At 37.8% G+C, this 27,256-nt stretch overlaps 1 protein-coding gene across 7 annotated transcripts in view; it reads right to left on the bottom strand.

Annotated features, from left to right (window-relative positions):
• ASB4 (ankyrin repeat and SOCS box containing 4) overlaps positions 1-27,256 on the bottom strand; it is a 75,086-nt gene that overhangs the window by 35,915 nt on the left and 11,915 nt on the right. The gene's annotated exons all lie outside the window — the stretch shown is intronic.

The raw sequence follows: 27,256 nt of genomic DNA, 5'->3' as shown, positions 1-27,256 counted from the left end.
TTTGTGTTCGTAAAAACCATGTAAGTTGTACTCACTTTTGCAAACTGTTTTTACCAGCCACATTATGTTTTTGAGCAGAGAGCTGATTTTTTCATTTCAACTGCTGAACAGAATTACATTCCATAATTAAACTACAGTTTAGCCATTCCTCTACTAAAGACAGTTAAGTTGTTTTAGCTTTTTCATAATAACAAATACCTTCAAATCATGCAGGAGTTTCTTTAGAGAGAGAAACCGAATTAGTGGGTAGTAGTATACAAACATTTTCAATTATATTAAATTATACTCATCAGTGGTTGTGTCACTTCAAATGTCCATCGGTACAGTGTCAAGGTTCAGCATCATTTCCAACACTTTATATTGTCGCACTGTTTAATGTTTGCCAATTAGATGGTATGAAATGGTATTTTGATTTAATCTGCATTCCCCTGGTTATCAGTAGTGTTTTCTCATATGTCTATAGGGGCAACAAGATTTCCACTTGTATTAATTGCCTATTTATAGCCTCTGCCCATTTTTCATTGAATTGTTTGTGTTTTCCTTATTTGTTTTTTAGGATATAAACAAGATCTTTATGGAAAAAATGATAAAAACTTTACTGAAGGCAAAGGACTTAAATGGAAAGTTCTGCTATGTTTGTGGATAGAAAGATTCAATAGTATAAGGATGGCAATTCTTCCTGAATTAACCTATAAATTCAATGTAATTCAAACATTTTTTACATAATTTTCAAAGAGTAAAGAACAAATCAATTTTGTAAAAAAAATGTAAAAGAATGAGAAGGAAAGAAGGATGATGAAGAAGGTGTACTTATCTTACCCGATATCCAAGCAAACTATAATTAACACCACTGGTGGGAATGTAAATTGGTTCAGACTTTATGAAAAACAGTATGGAGATTCCTCAAAAAAGTAAAAATAGAACTACCATATGATCCAGTAATTCCACTCCTGGGTATATATCCAAAGAAAATGAAAACACTAATTTGAAAAGATACATGTGCTCCAATATTCATAGCAGCACTAATTACAATAGCCAGGACATGGAAACAACCTAAATGTCCAATGACAGATGAATGGATAAAGACGATGTGGTACATATATACAATAGAATATTACTCAGCCAAAAAAAGGAATGAAATTGGGTCTTTTGTAGAGATGTGGATAGACCCAGCATCTGTCATACAGAGTGAAGTAAGCCAGAAAGAGAAAAACAAATATCGTATATTAATGCATATATGTGGAATCTAGAAAAATGGTACATATGAACCTATTTGCAGGTCAGGAATAGAGACGTAGATGTAGAGAATGGACATGTGGACACAGGGAAGGGGAAAGGGAGCGTGGGATGAATTGGGAGATTAGGACTGACATACATACACTACCATGTGTAAAATAGCTAGCTAGTGGGAACCTGCTATAAAGCAGGAAGCTTAGGTTTGTGCTCTGTGACGACCTAGATGGGTGGGATGGGGCGGGGGAGGGAGGGAGGGCCAAGAGGAAGGGGGTACAGGTATATAGACAGCTGATTGACTTCACTGTACAGCAGAAACTAACACAACATTTTAACGCAATTATACTCCAATAAAAAAAAAAACCTTTGAATTATTAGCCCTGAATGTTCAACTTTTGAATAGAAACTGACTTGTGAGACTTAAAGTGACTATGCAACTTTTTTGTACCCAAGAGTTACCAAGAAGACACAGACCCACCTGAGTTTTCCTCCCACAGTAGGGGAGAAACTAGACGCTCTGAATAATTTTAAAAGACACTGGAAAACAAAAATAACATTGTTTTATGAATACATCCCATGATCCAGTTAATAGTCATGTGTCTAGTAAATTTTTTAGACAGGGCACCTTTTAGCATATATTTAAGAACTCAAATATTGGATACTATTTTTAATTGTCGTCACACATTAAAAATAATATTCTTGGGTAATTTTCTCCAAAATATTCTATAAATCCATTCTACTCTTTTTCTAATACTAACATCATGGAGAAATGGGAGCCCACCAAGCTTTTTGTTATTTTATAAGCAATCTACGTTTTGTTTGTTTGTTTTGTTAGTGATAGTGTTAAGTTTCCTTCCTTCCTTCATTTATTGAGGTATAATTGACTCACTATATTATATTAGTTTCAGGTATACAACGGTGATTCGATATTTCCATAGATTACACACCATACAAAGTTATTATAAAATATTGACTATATTCCCTTTGGTAAACATTACATCTCTGTGACTTATTTATTTTATAACTGCTAGCCTGTACCTAGTCTGTTTCTATTTTGTTATATTTGTTTGTTTTGTTTTTTAGATTCCACATGTAAGTGAAAGCATACAGTATTTGTCTTTCTCTGTCTGACATATTTCACTAAGCATCTCTTCTCTCTCTCTCTCTCTCTCTCTCTCTCTCTCTCTCTCACACACACACACACACACACACACACACACACTAGAATACTAGTCTGCCATAAAAAATAATGAAATCTTGCCATTTGTGAAAACATGAATGGACCTGGAGGGTATTATGCTTAGTAAAACAAGCAATCTTCTTTTAATTTATTCACCTATTTGTATACTTTTACTATTTTTATTGTTGAAAGTTGATGTCTAAATAAAGATATATCTAGGCTTAGTTTTTTTTAATTGATTTTACCGGAACCAAACCTACCCATTTCATCGCCACATAATTATCTGGTTTTTATACAGGAAATTTTTTTTTTCTTTATCCTGTTTTTAAGTTTTGGTCATATTCAAAAAGGAAACATTTCTTTATGTATTGAAAGCTATAAAATATTTTTTGCTTAAAATTTTCATCACCCACTAACTATCAAGTTACAGTCATTGATAAGAAAGCCCCCCTCACAATTTTTTAAACCCCAATCCTCAAGTGCATGAGTGAAAAAGTGGTAAATTACTCATGGCATTCTTTTTAATATTGCCTTTAAAAATTACACCTTTCTTAGAAAAAGTGCTAATACAGAGTGAACAGTAGTTAGTCTCACTGATTATAGTGGCCTGCAATATGCATGAGAACAGAAGGAAACATGGAGAAAACATTATCATGGGTTATAATAGTAAGGATTTGAGAAGGAATTTTCTTCAGTTTATTAACTTCAGGTAGAAATTTAGAATCCTCAGTAGCTACTTGTTTTGTCTGAAATTCCGTCATCTCCATCAGCTTGAACTTCACCTGCCTCAGTTCAAAATCATGCTAAGGTTTGCACAGGCTTTTGTGCAGTAAAATCACAGCTGTTCAGTGTTCTTTTATGAAAATATTAATAATGCCTGCTATTTTTCAAGCACTCACTAGGAGTTTTACATATATTGTCTCACTTATGATTAACAGTAAGCATTCTTTGGAAACATCTGTTATTCAAAGATTAGACTTCTTTTTTCATATTCAGGACTTTTTTTTCCTGCAAGTTCTGTGATTGTTTCTCAAGTCTGCTTCTTTGTCAGGATGCAATTTTGTGTAGTGTCAAGTTTGTTATTAACTGTCACCAAAGTAGCCTGCTTTGTTCTAGTTTCAATTTTGCCCTTTCAATCTACAATCTTTGGCAAATATATTTTCCTGTATCTTTCATAGTCTTATCTTAAATGAAATCTTAAATGAAACACCATTTCCCCTAAGGCCCCATTCATATATACCCACATTCTCCAAGGTCTGGAGTTGAGGACTACCTTCTTCTAGATAAACAGTGGTGCTTCTGAACCATTACTCTCTCAACCTTGTGTACAACTCCTCATTGGTTAAGGTTTATGTCACCCAATGAAGTTACTCTTTATCCCTTTTCATCTGCGATCTCACAAATTCCCAGTCACTCTTCCATTTTTACCAAAGACATAGGTATCTGGCTCAGTCTTTATTTTATCTCTGTCCTGACATCACCCTGCAATACCTTTGCAGATGACGCATTCAACACATTTGCACTCACAATTCCTAAATCTTCTGGGGCAGACTGTATTACCGTTACCAAATATCTTATTGGTCCTTCTTGCAGTGGCTTCCCTGTTGAAGGTTCATACACCTCTACCCCATTGAACTCAGTTTGAAATACTGGTTCTTGTTGCCCAGTTGTATCTCTATCCTTCCCTTAGTGAAGTTTTTCAACTCTTTCTTGATTGCCAATATATTCTAAATTTTCCTTAGGCTAGGATTTAATCAGGATAGACTAAATTATGGTGTTGTAACAACACTCAAATCTCAGTGGCTGAATGCAATAAAAGTTTATTTCTCACTCTCACACTGTCTACTGTCGTTCCAGAACCAATGTCCTCTATTTGACCTCTCAGAATCCAAGCTACCTTGATCTTCTGGCTTCACCATCTCTACCTGAGGTTTCCTCCAGTACCACAACATCATGGGGAGAAATAGATTTTAAATATCCTATGTGGGCTTTACATTGCCTAAACCTGGATGTGGCTCATTTCTTCTGTCCACACTACATTAGGCAGAAAGGATATATGATCCTGCTGAACTGCAAGGGGACTAGACTAGAAAGTCTTCCATGAGCCCGGAGGGGAAGAAAACTAGATATTGATGAGCACTAGTTATTTCTACCGCTGCTGACTTGAGTTTCCGTGAGTAACAGTAAGACAAACAAACAGTTCTGACTGATTCAATAGCTACATTTACCTTCTCCCTTTCACGTTAGAGAAGAGGGGTCTCTCCTCCAGTTCAAGACAAATAACTCCATCTTTGTGACTGATGATCTTCCCAACAGTCAAATGTTGCTCCACAAATAATATCTCTTTACTCTATATCAAACAGCTCTCTCTCCATTAACTTTTTGTCCTCCTCTTATAAGCATACTTAAGTTTCTCCCAATCCTTTTCTCCTTTTTAACTACCTTCCAATTTCTTTTGATCTCTTTTTAGCCAGACTTCTTGAAAGTGTGGTCTCTGCTTCCTGCACCCACTTTCTTACTACCTATGATCCCCTCAGTCCATCACAACCTGCCTCTGTCCCCACCACTACACTGGAACTGCTCTGACAAAGGTCACCAGTGGCTTCCAATTGATCATTCCTATCTACAGTTTTCAATCTTCATCTTACTACACTCCTTTGCTGCATCCAATGGTGTTGACAACTCACTTCTTAAATTCTATTTTTTCAACCTCCCTGGGATGCTTTCTCCTCCCTCTCTGGCTATTCCTTCATTATATTTCTATGATTTCTCTTCTTCTCAATTCCTAAATTGTGTTGTTTCACCTGGGTATCATTCAGTTTCTGCACTTCTCACTGTATGAACTTCCTTGAGCAGTCATAGCTACTCTTTTCACTTTATTTATGAACAGATGACTCTCAAAATTATATGAACAATCATATATATAACGGACTTGTATCTGGAATGTATAACTTACATCTCAATAATAAAAAGAGAAATAACCCAATTTAAAAATGGGCAAAGTATATAAATAGTCATCTCTACAAAGAAGATATATAAATGGTCAATAACCACATGAAAAGATGCTCAGTGTCATTAGCCATCAGGGAAATGCAAATCAAAACCATAGTTTGATACCATCTTATGCCCATCAGGATGGCTATGATCAAAAAACAGATAGTATAAGGGGGAGGGGCAATATAAGAGTAGGGGAGTAAGAGGTACAAACTATTAGGTGTAAAATAAGCTATGAGGATATATTGTACAGTATAGGGAATATAGCCAATATTTTATAATAACTATAAAAGAAGTATAACTTTAATAAACTGTGAATCACTATATTATACACCTGTAACATACAATATTGTATATCAACTATACGTCAATGAAACAAGCAAAAAAGATATTACCAAGTGTTCGTCAGGATGTGGAGAAATAGGAATTCTCATACACTAATGGTAGGAATGTAAAATGGTACAGCCACTTTGGAAAACAGTATGGCAGTCCCTCAAAAAGTTAAACACAGAGTTACCACGTGACACTGCAATTGCATTCCTGGGTATTTACTCAAAGGAAATGAAAACATATATCCACACAAACATTTGTATGTAACTGTTCATAGCAGCATTATTCATAATAACCAAAACATGAAAAAATCCACACGTCCAGCAACTGGTAAATGGATGAACAAAAAATGTGGTATATAAGTACAATGTATTATCATTCAGCAATAAAAAGGAACAAAGTACTAATACATTGTTTCATTTCATCACTTCAAAAATCATCGAAAACACTATGCTAAGTGAAAGAAGCCAGATATAGAAGACCACATATTGCATGATTCCATTTATATGAAAAGTCTAGAATAGGCAAGTTCATAGAAACAGAAAGTAAATGGTTGCCTAGGACTGAGGTGGTGGGGAATGGGAGTTGAAGGAAAATGGAGGGTGATTGCTAAGGTACAGTTTTCTTGTTGGGTGATGAAATGTTCTAAAACTGTGGTGGTGGTTGCATAATTCTGTGAAAATACTAAAAGCCACTGAATTGCACAGTTTAAAATGGATAAATTTTACGTAAGCGAATTATACCACAATAAAGCTGCTAAAAAATATATGACCAGTCTTGGGCTGACCCCTGAGTTTCAGATCTATATCTACAACTGCATTCTGAACAAATTCAGTTGGAGGTCCATTGAGCACTAAAACTTACCATGTCTTAAACTAAACTCTTTTCCTTCTTATTACTGTTACTCATATAAGCTATATGTCAATAAATAGCAATGCTATGGCTCCAGCAAATCAAACTGAAAGTCAGAAATTCACCTTCCATTCCTCCTCCTTTCTTATTTCCCTGCCCCTTTTCATCAGTCACCAAGTGTTGACACTATAACTTCCTATCCTATTACTACTGCCTAGTTTGTACATTTGCATTTCCCCTGTAGGCTACCACGTGCTCAGATTCATCTTCCATAATTCTGACAGTAATGTATTTATTTATTTATTTATTTGACAGTAATGTATTTAAAATGCATACCTGACCATATTGCTCTATCTCTTAAAATCCTGTAATGGCTTTCCATTTTCTATATGATACAGTCTAAGCTTTTCACCATGAGAGATAAAGCCATTCAAAATCCAGCTCCTACGTCTCCAGGCTTCTATCCTGCTGTCCTTTGTCTCACACTTTGCTTTAATTACTGAGCATCCTGTAGTTCTGTGCAAACACCTACGTGCCTTTGCTTATGTTGGTTCCTTGACCTGAAATGACCTGAATTTCTTCTTTGACTAATTAACTTTACTCCTCCTTCAAGGTCCTGTGCCATGTCTTCTAGAAAACCTTCCCTTACCCCCCGGCTGTGCTACTTGTCCCTCCTCCGTAAAAAATTTTATCTAGAGTGCTAAGGAACAACAAGTTTGGGTGTCTTGTTCCTCGATTTAAGATCCTAGAGAACTGATGCAATTTTTATTTGTCTTTGTATTCCTAGAGCTTGGTATGTTCATTCATTCAGCAAATATTTGTTGAGACACTACTATGTACCAGCTTCTGTTAGAGGCTCTGGGAAGACCATAGGAAATAAGACAGTGTCCCTAACTTCATGTACTTTACATGCTAGCGAAGAAGATAGACAAAAACGTTAACTCATATATATATATGTGTATATATATATATGATAAAATTATAGGTAGTGATATGTTGTCAAGAAAAATAAAGCTGGGTAAAGTGATGGAGAATGATGAGGGAAGAAGGTGAAGCTTTTCACATAAAGGCTCTGACTTGGGTGCAGCAAAGAAGTAAGCCACCTGAAGATCATGAAGAAAAGCTTTCCTGGCAAAGGTAAAACAGCAAGGGAAAAGGCTCTGAGGTAGGTAAGAACAACCTTAGTTTGTTCAGAAAATGCAAAGACAAGCATCAAACGAGGTGAGTGATAGAGGGAACAGTAGGAACCAGCACTGGTGAGGCAAGCAGGCACAGAAGGTCACAGGAAAGACTTTACCCTACATGCTGAATGTGGGAGGAAGCACTGGGGACTGAAAGGATCTGATTCACCTTTTGTAAAGATTACTCAAGCAGGCTGTGCGGAGGGTAGACTATAAAAAAGGAAAATGTAAAAGCAGGAAAATTATTGGAAGTCTGCTCTTGTAGCCAAGAAGAAATAATGTGTCTTGGGTTAAGGTGGTCCCATCGTGGGTGGTTTGAAGTGGAGATACCACTTCAGTGGTCAGACCAGAGATATATTTTGATGGCACCAACAGGTCTTCTGGGGTGTGAGTGGGGAGGGAAAGTGAGGCAACACAGATCCCTTCTAGGCTTTTGGCTTGAGCAACTGATAGAACAGAGTGGCCATTTATTAAGACAGAGAGCATTAAGGTGGACTGGAAACAGTTACAGTCTGGACATGGTCAGCTTGAGATGCTTATTCAATATCCAGTGGAGATGGATTATACATAGTCAGACAGGTGAGCTGACGTTCAGAGGAGCGGATCAGGCTGGGAGATACAAACCTGGAAGTGAGCACCATTTGATGATATTTGAAGTTGTGAGACTAGATAAGATCACCAAGGTGAGTTTTGATGGGAAAAGTGTGTCTGACTGAGCCCTGGGGCCCCCCAGCTTTTTGAACGTGGAAAGGAGAAACAAATCCAGGAAACAAGACTGAAGAAAGGGCAATGAAGGAGTAGAAAAACAGCCTGACTTTATAAATGGTCATTAAACCAAGCTATTTATCACTCAGTCTGTTCTCATAACCAGTTTCTTCTTAACCGCTACCTGTATTAAAAAAAAAAATACTGAAAACAGGAAGCAAATATCACAAACTATTTCCTTCTGTCTCCTGAAGCGAATCTTTTTCATATCAAAGCTTATCAGCCAACTCCTCCAATTATTGCTTCTCATCCCTTGTGATGCAGACTTCTTTTCATAGAGCCCATGTTTATTTATTCTTCTGTTTATTTTTAATTTACTCAGCCTTAAGGAAAAGATACCTTTCTAGACGTGAACAATCCACATGCAGGCACTGAGCTCAGTCACCTTATTTTTGTTTTTTATCTTTTTGATTCCAAGAAAAACATTGATTAAAATTTAGCAAAGTAACCATAGATAAGACTGAATAACTCAGACTTTGGAAAACATACTATTATCATATTAGTTTGCTCTAATCTTGTTGTGCTCATGAAATCAGACCATATCTTATGATTGGGATAGTGTTTTCACCGAAGGAAATGAATGCTGCTATTGTCATTCAACTGACAAAGAGGTTAATCTTGGGGAAGACTGTTGAGGTTTTGAGGGTTTTTTTTTTTTTTTTTTTTAAGGAGAAAGTGAACAATGACTTCTTCCTCTGTCCAAGGACAAAATTCTGTTTGCTCTGGCCACAGAACAAGGGGAGGCCTGGATCAGCCTCAGGGGTGGAGGAGAATGGCCCTGGCTACATGGAGGCAGGACTGGAATGAGAAAGGGAGATGGTGATGTATTGATGGGAGTGGTACCCCCACTCCCGAGGCAGAATAAGGTTGGGGGGCAGCAAGTGGTGGGTTAGGTTAGGAGAAACCAACTGCATGAGAAAGAATTAGTCAAGAACAATGGGCCTTCCCTTTGCAGTGGCTGCAGGGCAACAAAGCAATGGTGATGAAGCCCTTTCTGGAGCAGCCAGCATACTGGACCATGAGTGAGGATTCCTTTAGTCCAGAGCGAACACCTTTCTACATCCAGTGGCTTACAGAAAGAACAATTGCTTGAACAGAGGTAAGTCACTGCTGGGGAGTCGTACCAGGAGAGGGTATTCAAGGGAGAGACTTCCTGCTAATACAGTCTAGAATGGATTAGAGTTGTTTTACCCTGGAGTACATATGTGTGATATTGTCTGTATCCAAGCTGGTGAAACTGGAGGTATGACTACATAAAGGTTTGAAACAGCCCCTGGGGTTGATGGATGGGGGAAATTATTGCCCCCAGCTCCTTTTGCATTTCTGCCTTTATCTCTGCTTAGGTTTCTTAGAGGCCATGTCCCCTTTAAACTTTGGATGGAATTAAGCAGAGGGCTCCAATCTTTCTGTTTCTTGCAGGAAAGCAGTTGCAGAATTATCTTTTCCTGAGTTGTCAGGGTAACGTTCCTTCCCTGTGGGGCAGTGTATTTTTCATAGACCCCCAGTTGGACTTCTTGTTACCATCTTCACACTTGAGAGCTCTGTAAGACAGGTAGTGACTAATCATCTGAGAATACAAGATCTTCTCTAATTCCTGACATGTTACATGCTGTGAGTTGTATTCTCAATGGATACAGACTCACGAAGAAGTTAAGGGGGGAGGAATTTGGGAAGCCAGATACCGAACATTAGAGTCAACTTCTTTCCCTAACTCTTGGGGGGCCACCTATCCTATTTTGTTTAAGAAGGTATACTATGTAGCATCTCCACAAAAATGTATATCCCAATTCAGTTCCTCTGATGATGTAATTAGTAGAAACTTCATTCATTCTTTGGTTTACAGTTTGCTGATATATTTAATTTACATAGCTGTGGCTAAATGGTTTTTTGTTTGTTTGTTTTTCTGATAAAAATCACGATTTATTTTACAATCATAGCCCATGAAAGGAAGACAATAGATGTATTTTTCCTAACTCCAAGAGAATCTGAGAGTACTTTATACTTGTTGAATTAATTACAGTAAGATCAGTTACAGTTTTATGAGTTAATTCAAATTGAACTTCCTGTAACAAACAATGAGGAAATAAAATTTTTCAAAGCAAATAAGTAAAGCAAGCAGCATTGTCTCAAAATTAAGGATAATATAACAATAAACTATTGTAGTTAAAAATCAAGATGTAGGGCTTCCCTGGTGGCGCAGTGGTTGAGAGTCCCCCTGCCGATGCCGGGGACACGGGTTCGTGCTCCGGTCTGGGAAGATCCCACATGCCGCGGAGCGGCTCGGCCCGTGAGCCATGGCCGCTGAGCCTGCGCGTCCGGAGCCTGTGCTCTGCAACGGGAGAGGTCACAGCAGTGAGAGGCCCACGTACAGCAAAAAAAAAAAAAAAAAAAAAAAAAAAAAAAAAAAAAAAAAAAAAAAAATCAAGATGTAACTGGTGGGGACTTCTCTGGTGGTCCAGTGGTTAAGACTTCACCTTTCAATGCAGGGGGTATGGGTTCGATCCCTGGTCGGGGATCTAAGATTCCCACACGCCTCAGGGTCAAAAAATCAAGACATAAAAAAAAAAACAAACCAGAAGCAATATTGTAACAAATTCAGTAGAGACTTTAAAAATGGTCCACATCAAAAAGAAATCTTAAAAAAAAAAGATGTAACCGGTTAAATTTTTTTTTAACATCTTTATTGGAGTATAATTGCTTTACAATGGTGTGTTAGTTTCTTCTTTATAACAAAGTGAATCAGCTATACATATACATATATACCCATATCTCCTCTCTCTTGTGTCTCCCTCCCACCCTCCCTATCCCACCTCTGTAGGTGGCCACAAAGCACGGAGCTGATCTCCCTGTGCTATGCAGCTGCTTCCCACTAGCTATCTATTTTACATTTGGTAGTGTATATATGTCCATGCCACTCTCTGTTTTCTTTTTTTTAAAAATTTTATTTATTTATTTATTTATGGGTGTGTTGGGTCTTCATTTCTGTGCGAGGGCTTTGTCTAGTTGTGGCAAGCGGGGGCCACTCTTCATTGTGGTGCCCGGGCCTCTCACTATCGTGGCCTCTCTTGTTGTGGAGCACAGGCTCCAGACACACAATGCCAAGAGCAATGTCAAGAGCCAGGATGCGATAATGTGAGTGGATGGCTGAACCGGAATGAGATGAAGGTTGTTAGCGTTAAGGAGGTCCAGGAGCTAGGGCTGAGTTTGGGTTGGTAATCTATGTCAGAATTGGAATCCATCCCTGATGATGGAACTAGGGAAATGCACCAAAACTGTGGGACAGATGACCACGTCCTCAATAGGAAATGACTAGCATTACAGTTGATGGCAATCCTTATAATGGGTAGAAGGTGAATGTATTATTTCCTGATTGCTACAGTAACAAATTACCACAAATTTAGTGGCCTAAAACAACACAAATTTATTATCTATGGCTCTGTAGGTCAGAAATCTAACATAGGTCTTAGTGGGTATGATGGTTAATTTTATGTGACAACTTGGTTGGGCAACAGTGCTCAGATATTTGATCAAACATTATTCTGGATGTTTCTGTGAAGGTGTTTTTTGGGTGAGATTAACATGTAAATCAGTAGACTTTGAGTAAAGTAAAGCAGGTTACTCTCCATAATGTAGGTGGGCCTCATCCAATCAGCAGAAGGCTTAAGAGAAAGGACTGCAATCCCTAAAGAAGAAGAAATTCTGCTCCAGACGGCCTTTGTCTCAAACTGCAACTTTCCTGTACCTCTGCGATCTCATGAGCCAATTCCTTAAAACAAATCTCTCCTCTCCCTCTCTCTCTGTTGGTTCAGTTTTTTGGAAAACGAATACAAGTGTGCAAAGATCAAGAGTCACTGTGATTCTCTTTAGGAGAATCTGTTTTCTTGGATTTTCCAGCTTCTAGAGCCCACCCACATTCCTTGGCTCATGCCCCTTCCTCCATCTTCAAAGCCAGCAATGGTGGGTGTAATCTTTTTCACATGAAATCTTTCTGACCTTCCTACGATAGTCACATTTCCTCGGACCACAGCCAAAAAAGATTCTCCAGTTTTAAGGAGATGGGCCGACTCAGACAGTCCAATACCATCTCCCCATTCCAAGGTTTTTAATTTAATCACATCTTCAAAATCCCTTTTGCCATATAAGGTAACATATTCATAGATTCCAGGGATTAGCATGTGGACCTCTTTGGAGGGTCATTATTCTGCCTACTGTAGTGAAATAGAATTTGCTGTCAGATGGGAAACTAGAAGGAAGACTGATGTACACAAGGTTAAGTGCAATGCCTGACGCACCAATGCGAGTTCCCCTTCTAGCTATAAACCCCATTCTCACTCTTCTAAGCCATTATTTCCCAAAGCCTGTGCTGTGGCCTATTAGTACTGTAATATTCGTTAAAAATAAAAGCTCTGTAGTTAAATAAATTTGTAAAATTTGTGTCCCTTGGTGTAGTCACAATTCACATTAGCATAGGAAGGATTCTGAAAAGGCCTATGGTGAGGAAATCTGTCTAATTTAACATGCATTATCCCAAACTTATTTGACCTAGAATCAGCTTGGATTATTATCAATATCCCCATTTGGTAAATGAGGGCTGAGATTCAAAGAGGTTAAACCTTGCCCTCCCTCATGTAGGTAGTGAATGGGGAAGAGGGTCAGAATTTGAACCCAGGTGATCTTATGCAAGAACCTACACTCTTAAGACTATACTTGAGTTCATATTTTCATATCAAGTCATATTTGAGCTCCTTGGCTTGAATACCACCTCTGGTCTAATGGGCTGTGGTGGGGAAGGATCCAGTGCTACAGAACTTAACAACTTAAGCCTTCCCTTCATCAGGGGCTGTCAACAAGGCAGTTCTAGAAGGAGCTGAGGAAGCAGCTGGTTTATTGACTGCCATATCCAGCCTCCAGTGGAGACAGATTCACAGAACAGGGCAACTGGGCAGTCTCAAGACTGTTACATTATTGGCAGGATTCTGAGTGGCAAAGGAGAGGCAGCCCCACCTAGTGGAAAAAGCAGGTGCTCTGCACTGAGGTCAACCTGCATTCAAAACATGGTCTTACCGTTAAGCAACTTGCCTAAAGCTCAGTGCTTAAATCTGCAAAAGGAAATAATAGTATTGCTCTCATAGGATAGTTGTGAGGATTAAATGAGAATATGATATAATGCCAGGCATGCAACAGAAATGCCATATCCAGTTGTTGTTACTATTATTATTAAGCTCAAGCGGACCTTTCCCCAGGGCTTTTATTCAGTTTTTTCCTCCTGCCCCAACCCAGGTTAATTCAACTCTGCTTGCAAGAAGTGGATTTACTTCCTGCCTTTACCACTTGGTTCTTTGCTTAGCATGGCCCTCTTAACTGAAGAGAGTTTCAGAGGGCTGCCGGTACTTCTAAGGCACAAGGAACCAAGGCAAAGGGTGCTCTAGGGGCCTCCCCACAAGTATTCAGCCCTCAGTGGCTCTCAGTGGGGGTTGGCTAATACCTCTTCTGACTGACAGGGAGATGTTTTATCTCAGAAAAGAGGGGATCCACTTTATTCTCTTCCCATTAGCTTTCTAATTAGTAGAAACTTTTTCAGGAAGCTGGCATATGCTAGAATCTTAGCCTCCAGTTCTAAATGCTTTTGCCACTTCCTCTATTTGGGTGTTTTCTTCGTTAATTTAATAGAAAACTGAGATGGAAGCCCCAGGCTCTTGTTTGATTTAACCATTTTACCTCCAAATCGGCCCTGGGAGTCTCCTATTAAAATTGTTTAGATTATCTTCCATAAATTATTACTTATGGAGATTACAAAGAAAACACTTACATTTCTGTTTATAAAGCTGATATCTTTTGCTAAATGGTGTTTAAACTGTTCAGAAGATAATAAGATCCAGCCTCCTCTAAGTAAGAACAAATTAGAGAAGTGATGATAGAAAAAAAATAAAGCAGTGCAAGCCCAAGAAAATTTCATCCTTCAATTTCTGGTTTCAGATGCTGCTAGTTATAAAACAAAGATAAAATATCCAGACTGAAAACTTACAACTCAGGTCACATATGGCCTTTGATAGGAGAATTTAAAGTAGAGAGAGCCAGTCGGAGAAGGAAACCTATAATACTAATGGGAGAGAGGGCTGGAATTAACACTTTCTTGCTGAAGAAACACTTGGGAATTGTCTGGGGCAGTAGTAAGCAACCCAAATTTAAGAAAATAGACTTAGGATAGTCATATAGTTGAGACCAAAGCAATTAGTATTTGAATTAAAAGAAATTTCTAACAGCTAAGTTTAGTGACAGGGATATTTAACCTGTACCCATTTGTTTCCATATATTTTAAACCTTGCTATATTAGAAGCAGGAAGTAGAAATTGATCAAATTAGAAATTGATCAAATTGCTGTATTAGAAGCAGGAATTAGAAATTTGTCTTTTTAATTAAAGAATTTGATTTTAAGGAAAATGAATTAATGGATTTTTAATATATCTTTTTCTATCACTTAGCTACACCTTTGTTGGAGCAAAGCCAGAAAACCCAAATAAAGGCATTATACTTAGAAGAAAAATATCAGCTTCTGTGTTAAGGATCTGCTTCGCAACTCTAAACCTTCTTTTTAAAATTTATTTTTTAGCATATATGTAAACATGTATATGTACATGTACCTTGTATATACTTGCAAATAGCGAGTTTTCTTCTTCATGTCTTTTAATTAAACACACGTTTAATATACCCAGCTATCTTCTTGGTTTTTCTTTTTCCAGGAAGAGCCTTTAAAATTATCTTATGATGTGAAATTTTTTTAAGCTAATGGAATTCTAATACAGCATTTAAACTGCTCTTTTATATAGGTAGTATCACCTTAGCACAAATTTTTCTCCTAATTTTTCAATTAGCCAAAAGTCCCAGAAGAATAAGCAGTATGCAATTTGCAGCAAGGCACTGTAGGACCACCCTGGAGCCCAACTGGTTAGAACGGGGCCTGGTTAAATTCTACCAATTGTGTTAGCTGGGGCCTTATTTAACTACCCTGAGTTTCCAATTCCTCATCTATAAAATGAAGAGAATAATATGAATAATAAGAACAATCTCACATGGTGGTTGTGAGGATTAAATGAGACATTTTATTTTAAAGTACCTGACATTCCACCTCACAGACACTTATATGTTTCTTTCCTTTCCATTTTCTCCTTCATATGCATATATACCAGCAACATCAATTTCCTTTATATGTAAAGCCAATGCTGTTAACTTTATTAGACTAGATTTTCCATTAAGCATTTATCCTTATTCATTAGCTAGGAGGACTGATGCACAAAGATATTAAATTATTTACTCAAGTTTAATGAATGAAATTTAAAACCTTTCTCCCCTGCTTAACATGAATGTGCCCTTTTCAGTATGCAGAGCTTTGTTGCCTTTATTCAGAAGGTATTGCTAAGTGCTTAGTTTGGAACACAGGATTAATGAGCCCAGAGACATGGCGTTGGTCACCATGGCAACCAAACTAGCTTTGCCCTATTCCAAGCCGAAAGAAGTGATGCGGGATGCTTAACTCTGGCCTGCAGTATATAGCTGGGTGTTCTTTTTTATATCTGACTCCCCATTGATGCTTCCAATTTTTCCCTAATTCTCTTGAAAAAAAGAAATAGAATATCACTGCTTCTTTGGGGCTCTGCTTTTTCATCCATACCACCTACCTTCCTTCCTGAATACATTTATCTCCCCATCAGTTTCTGAAGACTTCAGCACCTGACTCACATGATCCCTCTCCACACAAATTCTGGGCGGCTTTAACAATCACTCGGATGACCACTTAATGCCCTGTCTCTCAGTTTCTTGATCTCACCCTCTCCTGTGACTTTCTCCTCCTTTCTGATCTGGTGACTCCCACCTATAGACATACCTGGACTGAGTCATTACCCTGAAACTGATCAGTCTCCAGAAATCACGAATTCCCAAATCCAATTCTCTGACCAAAACTGCCTATCTTTGTACCTTGGTTTTATTAGAACCCCTCTCCATGATCTCTTTGTCCGTTAGACGGTCCTTATACTCCTCCCCTCCCCTTCCTATCCAGCTGAGTTCCATTCTCCATTATTTCAATCACTCTTTTGCCAAAACTTTAAACTACCTCCAGCTCTTCATAGTGCCTGCCTAGTGCTATGAATGAACTTAATCCTGAGTGAACCCAATTATCTACTGTCTCAGCATCTGCACCCAAGCAGCTGAGAGCTATATGGCAAAAATCACACTACAGATGCAGTGCTACCTGTACAAGTCCAGTATCACCATAAAGTCAAACATAAAAACTCCACTGGGTCCTTGAGACTGCTCAGCACGCCAATGTTTCTCTACTCAAGTTATTTCCCCACTCTGCATAATAATTACTTAAAACCTTTTTAACTTCCTCAATCTTTTAACCCTTTTCCCTCTCTTTTCACTCTCAGATCTCCTCACCTCTACTTTACATAGAAAATACCTTTTGGAGGGAAACTTCCTTAAAGTCTGACTACCCAGTGTCAACTCCCATCCTCTCTCTTTTTTTGCCTCCAGCTACAATAGAACAGGTGTTCTTCTCTCTAGAGTCAGTCTCTCTGCCTCATTCTAGATCTCATTTCCCAAACTTCTCAGAATCCTCATACCATAAACTATCTCTCCTCTACACTCTGTCCTCAATGTCTGCCTCACTAGTGAGTTCTGTCATCAGTTTCTTAAATGCTCAGGTTTCTGTTATCTAGAAGAAAAAATTTCTCAGCACCATTTCCCTCTTCATCTGCCTTCTTGCCTCCTCTTCACAAACTCTTTAAAAGTCTTCTTCACACTCAGACTATCTCTTTTTCATTATCAATCCCCTCTGTTCTGATTTCTGCATCTTCACTCAATTGATTGCTACAGTCTCCTTCCACATCACTGAATCCAGTGGAAAAATTTTTAACTCTCAATGTACTAGATTTCTCAGTAGTATTTGACACTTCTGACTTCTCCCTCCATCCCAGCTTGCTCTCTTCATACGGGAAAAGAATAACCCAGAGTTATTTTGACAGTAACAGTCATGGAATTGCTCTGGTTCAAGCACACTTGTCCTCCCTAGTTCTAGTACTTGTTCTTTTTTGAACATTCAATAAACATTCAACAATCAACAACCAATATGTATTCTGCATGGGCTATGCTGAGCAAAACTCTGTTCTTATGAAACAGAGTTTAGTGAGGGGTGTAATACTAATAAAAGGATTAAGCAAATAAAATATAGGTGCCACAAAGGAAAATTACAATGTGCTATGAGAATACAGAATAACATAGGGACCTAACTTAGTTTAAGGGAATTCAGGAAGAATGATCTTTGGAACTGATGTCTGAACTAAAGCCTTAAGTAGGAGTAGAAGTTAGCTCAGCCAGGCAGAGCATTCTAGAATGCATGTATATCACATTTGCATTCCAAGTCCTCTTCCCCACCTGGGAGCCTAGAATACTGGCAATCAGGCCTTGGCCCTCCAGAAAGAAGCCAGGTAGAGATTTCTTTGGAGAATCTGACCAGCCTAAGAAAAAAGATCTAAAGATACAATGTCACCAAATCCTCAAATTACAGGTCTCATTGGAGCTCCTAGAGTGAAGTCAACAGTCAACTAACCCCACTCATACACGTAGATTCCAAATCAGTGTTTAGTCACTCAATTTTAAATATCAGCAGACAGCCAAAGATGATAAAACATCTAAGGAAAGCCTTTACGATGGTAGAGACAATATGAAACTAAGAAAAATAATCGGGAGTAAATCTCCTAGAAAGTAGAGCATTAAGATAAAGCAATGTAAAACAGGAGAGACAATAAGACAATTAGAAGAACCATCCAGAAGGTACAATATCCAAATAATAGCAATTCAAGGAAGAGAGCATACAGGAAACAGAAGAAAAGAATTCAGGTAAGAAATAATTATGGAAGATTTCTCAAAACTGAGAGACATGCACATTTTGGGGTTGAAAGAACCCAGTACAACAGGTGAAAATCAACCCATCAAGGCACATCATCATGGAATTTCAGAACATCAAAAAACAAAAAGAAAATCCTAAACCTCTCAGAGAGGAAGATAATAAGTCACAAAGAAACCATGAGGAAATAAAATGGCCATGGAGAAATGCCTTCATCATTCTAAAGGAAAATGATTATCAATCTAGAATTCTGTGCCAAGTCAGGATAAAATAAATGCATGAGCAGTTTCTTGCACCCTTTCTCAGAAATCAACTAACGGAGGCCCAAACAGGCAACAAACCAAGATCTAGAAAGACCCAGAATCCAGGAACAGGAAATCTAACATAGGGAGAGGCAAAGGGACTCTCTAGGATGATGAGAGAATGGAGATTTCAGGATGACAGTGGTTGGAATAGATCTGAAGTCTACAGAACTTTTTTCAAGAAAATAAAACTGATTAGATACGTGTTGAATTGAAATATTTTCAGAAAGATTAAAACTATTGGCAAAAGTTTTGGGGTTAAAATAGTGGTGATTCATTAAAAAAATAAGCAAATGAATAAAATAAGACAATTAGCTCCAGGGAAAACAAAATGTTGTACAAAGAAGGAATGGTTATCCTAGTTTAGTACAAGCCTCATAGTTATAATGTCATTATATTGTGAGGATGGAGGATAGGAAAGATACCTGTATGGGGAGGGCAGGGAGGAAAAGGAGCCAGCTCCTCATCTTCCATTATGATAAATCAATAGATTATCAGAAAACTGTTTATATTGCTACTTATTCTTTACAATTTTATACATAAATAAATGGTATTTATTTAGCAATATGGAGATAAATATCAAACTAATCAGCTAAAAGAAATGAAAGTGGTTGCCTCTGAGGAGCAAGTAATCAAGAAATACATTTTTTGTAATAAACCTTGAATGTGGTATCCTCTTAATGTCTTTTAATCAATATTTATATTTCTTCTACCCTTTGCTGAATATATTTTCTAAGTCCCTTAAATTTCTTGTGGTTTTGTAAATACATCTTTTCTTATTATAATTTCTCACTGCTTGTTTCTGGTATATAGAAATACAATTGATTTTTGTATATTGATCTCAAATGCAGTACCTCTTCTGAATTCAGTTATGAATTTAACCATTTGACCTTAAATTTTCTTGTTTGTTTTTAATCTAGACAAACATATAGTGTGAAATAATGGCTGTTTTGCTTCCTGCTTTTTAATCTTCTTACATCTTATTTATTTTTCTTTTCTCTTTGTGTCAGCTAGGGCCTCCAGGACAAGGTGTGAGATGTGAGAGCAGAAAACTTATTCCACTCCTGATTCTCAAGGGGAGGCTTCTAAAATTCACTACGAAATAGACCATCAACTTTACAAAGCCCTGCTTAAGGCAATGCCTTCCCAAGTGTGCTATGATTTTACATGGGACATTCTTTACTGGGCTGGAGCACCTGCTGCTTGACTAGACATGAGAGATGACCTGCAAACAAATTTCAAGTTCATTCATTCAGAGCAGAGGAATTGAAGATAATGCTTCTAGAAAAAATAGCAACCAAAAGATGAGGATTTTTAAAGTCATTCTCTGCCATTTGAGAAAAGAAGGTCTCTGGGTTGACAGAGGTCAAGAATTTGATTGCCCATTATTTACTGTTACTATTACCTTCTATGTACAGCAAGGGATTTTGGCATATTTTTTATAGTGACAAATCAATTTTTATAGTAATATAAAAGTTCTTTTAAAATTAAATTTAATAAGTAATGTCAATTTAAAGAAAATATTAAATTCTTATTGTACAGGTGTATGTCCCATACAGCATATGGGACAAAAATCCCCAAGGTTATTTGCAAGTGATTAGGAGGGTCAGATTTGTGCTATTACAATATATAACCTAAGAGATAGAAAGACAGAAGGTGATGGACTGGTGAGAGAGGTGTCTGTCAAGCAGGCATATCTATTTCTTGGCTAAAGCGAAGTCCAATGACATCTTGCCTTACTGTGTTCACATCATCAAATAGGGAATTTCCTAACGTGCAGGTAACTCGTGCCACTGTCACACCAAGTAGCAGGGGACAGTCTTTTAAAAGGCGCGGTCTCCTTTACATTGCCCTCATGCTACATTCTGCTAGGAAACATTTGAGTTTTTATGGCTTTCCTGCAGTAACAAATTTTCCTCCAACTGTCAGGATTTGCTTCATGCAGAGAAAAGCAAGCAGCTTTCATTTTCCTCTTACGGAAGGGAATAGGTAGAAATAATACGCTGCTTTTCAGCCAGCTAAACCTGACCTGACTCTCTTTATTTGTAGGGAAATGCAGGATTCACAGAAAGGACATTTTCACTGAGGTAAATAAGCCTTCTCAACTGATGAACACTATTATACTAATACCAAAGGAAACAAAGGCCAGAAGATGGGGGGCATTAAGTAGAAAGGCAAACAAAAAAATAGAAGACAAAATCCAGCCTGAGGACAAAGCGGGCTCTGCAACATTGAAAAAATAGGGGAAAATCCTTTAAGAGAAAATTGCATGCAATTTTTTGGCCTCAATTAGCCTTTTCCACAAAGAGCACTTTTCCACAAAGAGCCCATTAAATAGCAAATGAAATTACATCGGTTTTCAGTTGCCATGGCATTGGTTTTCCTCTAATGGACTTCTCTGGTCCTGAGTTTAATGTTTGCCTGACTTATTTTCCTTGTCTGTGTGCTGTCTCAATTCCCTCTGTCCAGCTACAAAGTGATGTATGTGACTTCACAAAGTGCCTACCACATAATCCTGGAGAGAGAAAATTCATCCCTCAGCTATCTCCCTAGAGACTGAGAAAGTAAAACTGACCAACAGCAGCATTTAATTAACTGTGAACATAACAGTTTCCATTTACTAGATGGCAGTAGTTCCCTTCCATGCACTCAGGGCTCCTGGAGCCATTCCCAGATCATTCAGAGACCATTTATTGAGTACTTCCTATGTGCCAAGCACTGTCCAAGAAACTGAAGACATAAAAATGCAAAAGAAAGGCTGCAAGATGCTGACAGTCTTCTAGAATTTCCAGACTAGATTACCTCCAAGCACTTCTCTTCTCCTTTTCTCTTTTTCTCCATTCATGAAATGGGTGAAATTTTACCCAATTACCTGATTTACAGTTTTATTTTGTTTTGAAATATTTTCCAGGTACCACACTTAAAAAAAACACTTATTCTAAGAGTAAGGATCTGACATAACAAATTTGCTTTTTTGAAGTTACTTAGCTACAGCTAAATATTACTTATGCTATCAAGTTTGACTCATAATTCAGATATTATTTTCTGATATGCATAATCATATATGATTTTTAGAAAAATAAGTTTATGCAGTTTATACACTCCTATGAACTTAGTTTTAAAAAATCTTTCTATGCCAATAAACATTCTTTTACCATATCATTTTTAACGTCTGTATGGTATGGAGGTAACAGCTTAAATTTTTCTATTATATATAAAAATATTTTCAAGTATTTCAGTAATATAAATGACTCTCTGAGGGCAAAAAGAAATCAGGCAACTTTTTTGAGACTCTAAGTACATTAAAAATTAAAAATGCCAATATATATCTTTTAAAATTGTGGTATATTTTAAATGTATTCCTTAACCAATCAAAGATTTTATTGCAAAAATATAAAACAAAACACACTATAACTACACTATTTTGAAGATTCTCATAGAGTTAGGAGAAGCCTCAATTTCTAGTGTACTACAGATCCCGTGACCAAGCACAATTCTGTTACATGATAAATGTCTTTCTTTCTCATCAGTTATCTCTGACTCAGTGTATAACCTTGTTTAGAGATATATCCAAAGTCTGAATTTGAGGCGCTACATCAATGAGAACCCTGGGTCAAAAGGTGCTGAATTAGTCCCTAATCCTAGAGGCATAATTTCTGAGTTTAAAAAGGTTTTAAGCTTTTGATATTCCCCTCAATCGTATGCATTTTCACTCCATTAAGCCTGTGTGAGAGCACTGCCCCACGTGTTTGTCAACATATATATTATCGTCTTTGATATCTTTGTTAATGTAATAAACACAACAAAACATCTAATTCTTATTTTTAATTGACATTTTACTGATTACAATACAAATGATCATTATGTTACCTTTATTTGTCGTTTATATGCTCGCCTGTTTTTTTTTTTTTTCTGAAATACCTATTCCTGTTCTTGGTCCCTTTGTGCTTTTCTTTTTTTTCCCTCTTAGTTGTTACCCTCATAACTTTAAGTTTTATAGTTTCTTTACATAGTAAGGATATGAGCCCTTTGTCATATAGTCCCAAATATTTTTCCCAGTTTTATGACTGCTTTTTAATTTTATAATCTGTTTGCCACACAGATGTTGGAACAAACATTTTTGTGTTCTCTAATTTATCTTTCTTGTTATGGCTTCAGCCTTTGATGACGTAGTGCTAAAGGGTCAGTTATCTTTAATAGACTTCCCTCTACTCTTCCTCTCGGGTTATCAGTCCAATTCCTTGTGTCAGCCTACAGGGGGCGTTGCTCAGTCTCCTCCTACCTCTTTACTCCTCCCTCTCTAGGAAGGTCTCCCTCTGTCGACAGGGATAAAGCACATGGGGAATAACTGTGTCCTCTAGGAAAGCTGTGTGGTAACACCTCTGAGGAAAGACGAGGTCAGGAGCTCCCTGTTAGTCCGTGGTTGAAGAAAAGGCAGTGATATAAAAGATCAATAACTAAACAAATATATAATTTCTTAACTTTCCAAAAATTTTGAAGATAAACAGCTTAAAAGTTTAAATTAATTAGTTAAAATGTAGATTTAAAAAACTAAATCTAAAAAAAAAAAACAAAATTAAATCTAAAAATAAATGTATAAGTAAATGTGAAAGGTGGTGATGGCCCCATGCGGGAAGGTAAAAGTGGATAAGCTCCAATGGATGCCTGTCCTTCTCCAAGCATCTCTGCACTAGGCCCTTCCTCCCAGGGCAGGCAAGAAGGAGAATAAGCCGGGTTGATTTTTCTTTCCCTTTAGTTCTCACAGGTTGAGAAGACCATAGCATCTTCAAACATGTCCTCCCACTCTTTCCCCATGACCTTTCCATATCTTTCCCTCTCTCATCCAATTTCCAGTCTTGCTGCTCTCATTTTGGCTGATGACTTTGTACCAGATAGGGACTCCCTCATTTTGCCACAACCAAATCTACAAGTGCTTTGGCATTAAAACCATCTTTTACTTTGGCTCTCACCTGCTGAAAAGGAGGATGTGTCTCAAGGTCTCTGGATTTCATCCCATCTCAACTTCTCTAAGATTTGTAACTTTCAGTTATCCTGTTACATGCATCTTCAACTGTTTGCTTTCTATAAATCATTTCCTTCAGTGTACAAACATTTCCTTTTTTTTTGGTTGCAATGGGTCTCCGGTGCTGCGCACGGGCCTTCTCTAGTTGCAGCAGATGGGGGCTACTCTTCGTCGCAGTGTGGTGGCTTCTCTTGTTGCAGAGCACGGGCTCTAGGTGAGTGGGCTTCAGTAGTTGTGGCACACGGGCTCAGTAGTTGTGGCTCACGGGCTCTAGAGCGCGGGCTCAGTAGTTCTGGTGCATGGGCTTAGTTGCTCCGTGGCATGTGGGATCTTCCTGGATCAGGGCTTGAACCCATGTCCCCTGCATTGGCAGGCAGATTCTTAACCACTGCGCCACCAGGGAAGTCCCCAAACATTTCCTTTTATCTTCAACTGTAGATAATAGTCTCCTGTGACAAACGCCCCCCCCAACCCCCTTCAGCAATCATGTTACTCTTATGCTCACATTTGCAGCCAAATTTCTTTTAACAGTTGTCAGCATATGCCATCTCTAGTTTCTAACCTCCCATTCACATCTTCTGATCTGGCTTCTGCACCTACCATTTCACCAAAACTATTTTTGTCAGTGATAACTCTGTCACTCAATCTAATGAACATCTGATTAAACCTCTCAGTAGCTATCAGTACAGCTGACCACTCCCCCATTCTTGAACCTGCCTTTTTCTTAGTTTCTCTGATGCCAAAAATGCTCTTGGATTTTCTCCAACTTCATTTATCAATCCATTTCACTCTTTTTTTTTTAGTGTGGAATATATTTTAACACATTCTTAGAAATAAAGAATTATAGAGGAAAGTGGTTATCACAAGGAAGAGAAATCAAAACCCTAGAATAATTTCACTCTCTTTTATTGCCTCCTCTCCATCCTGCTAACATCTAAACATAAGAATTTGTCAGAGCTTGGTCCTAAGTTCTCTTTTATCTTTCTACACTGTTTATACAGGTGAGTTCATTGATTTCCTTGGCTTCAAATACAATCTATAGGTCAATGGCTCCTAAACTTACTGCTTTAGTTCAGAGCTCTTTTCTGAAATATATGCTTTTATATCAAGTGCTTCCTTGACTTATTCACTTTGATGTCTCAAAGAGGTCTGAAACCTCTCATGTTTAAAACTAACCTAGAAGGACTCACTCTATGTGCTTTTGAGACTTGATATAAAGCAACCAAGTCAGTGGAGGATTGGCAAAAAATAGATATATGGATCAACGGACCCATACATATTTGGCCAATTGACTTTTTTAAAAAGATTTTTTTTATGTGGACCATTTTTAAAGTATTTATTGAATTTGTTACAATATTGTTTCTGTTTTATGTTTTGGTTATTTGGCTGTGAGGCATGTGGGATCTTAGCTCCCTGACCAGGGATTGAACCTGCACCCTTGGAAGGTGAAGTCTCAGCCACTGGACCACCAGGGAAGTCCTGGCCAATTGACTTTTGAGAAAAATATCAAAACAATTCAATGGTGAAAGAATAATCTTTTCAACAAATTATGTTGAAAAAAGTGGCCATCCACACACGAAAAAAGATGAACTTCAACCTATACCTCACACCATATGCAAAAAATAACTCAAAACGAATCAAAGATATAAAAGTAAAACCTGAAACTATAAAACTTCTAGAAGAAAAACATAGGAGAAAACCTTTGTTACTTGGGCTAATCAAACATTTCTTAGCTAGAACACAGCAAGCACAAACCATAAGAGGTAAAAATTGGTAAACTGAATTTATCAAAATTAAATACTTCTGCTCTTTTAACAACACCATTAGAAAAATGAAAATCCAAAGAATGAATTAAAATATTTGCAAAACACATATTTGCCAAAGGGCTAGTATCCAAGATATATTAAGAACTCTCACAAATCAATAACAAGAAGACAAACAACCATTTAAAAAAAAAAAAGCAGCAAAAGAAATGAACAGGTATTTCACCAAAGTGAACACACAGCTGGCAGATAAAAACATGAACACATACTCAATGTCTTTGGTCATTAGAGGAATTCAAATTAAAATCATAATGAGATGCTATTAATACTTATTAGAATGGCTAAAACAATTTAAAAAAATCTGACATTACAAAGTTCTGACAAGGATGGAGGATAACAGGAACTCTTACACACTGCTGGCGGAAATGCAAATGGGTACAGCACTTTGGAAAACAGTTTGGCAGTTTCTTATAAACTTACCATACAACCCATCTTCCCACTCCTAGGTTTTTACCCAAGTGAAATGAAACATGTCCATACAAGAACATGTATGCAAATGTTTATAGCAGCTTTTTTCAAAATTGTCAAAAACTAGAAGCAATACAAATGCCCCTCTACTAGGGGGTGAATAAACTGTGTTACATCTATACACGGAATACTATTCAGCAATAAAAAGGTCTGATTTACTGGTGAGTGCAGTCACATTGATGAATCTCAAATGCATTATGCTAAACTGGAGAAACCAGCCTCAAAAGGTTACATATTGTATAATTTAATTAATATGACATTCTGAAAAGATGAAACTAAAGGGACAGAAAACAGATCAATAGTTGCCAGGGGTGGAGGGAGAGTGAGGGAATTAACTACCAAGGGCATCGGGGGATTTTTTGAGATAATTGTGGTGAATGGTTTCACGACTATCTATTACTCAAAAACAGTGAATTTACGGTATATAAATTATACCTCTGTAAACCCAACTTAAAAAAAAATGGTATAACGATCTTCCCCACATACATGCTTCTTCCCCAAGTTTTCCCATCTTAAAAAATGGCATCACTATCCAGCCATTTTCTAAAGCCAGAAACTTGGCAATGATTCTTGAAACTTCCTTTTCTGTCACCCAGCCCCACCCCCACCTATATCAAATCCATCTCCAAGTCCCACAATTCTGCTTCTAAAACATACTGCAAACCCATTTTCTAATTTTCCTAACCAAGCTTTCCCCTTAGTGCAAGTCATCATCCCCCTCACCTACACTATTGCAAGAGTTTCCCTGCTGGTCTCCCTGCTTCCATTCTTGGCCTTCTCCAACCCAGCTTATGAATGACCCCATATTGATGATCTTAAGTGAAAGTTAAACCGTGTCATTGCCTTGCTTTAAACTTTTCAGTGGCTCCATTTCTAAACCCCACACTCGGCACCATCAGGCCATATATGATCTAACACATCCAATGTCATCTGGCGGTACTCCCCTCTACCCTCTTATCCCTCCCACCCCCCCCCATGATATTCTGGCCATACTGGCCTTCTTCCGTGTGTTGGATATTGCAAGTTTTTTGCTCCCCTAGCAACTTTGCACATGCTATTCCCTATCCCTAGACTTTTCTTCTTTGCTCTTGTTTTTAATGGCCAGCTCCTCCTCATTATAAAGTTTCAGCTTAAATATAGTATCTTTAGGGCTTCCCTGGTGGCGCAGTGGTTGAGAGTCCACCTGCCGATGCAGGGGACA

This window comes from Kogia breviceps, chromosome 9 (assembly GCF_026419965.1).
Source record: "Kogia breviceps isolate mKogBre1 chromosome 9, mKogBre1 haplotype 1, whole genome shotgun sequence".
NCBI classification, from domain to species: Eukaryota; Metazoa; Chordata; class Mammalia; order Artiodactyla; family Physeteridae; genus Kogia; species Kogia breviceps.
The sequence above is the reverse complement of the archived record's forward strand: the minus strand, read 5'-3'. Positions and strand labels throughout refer to the sequence as shown.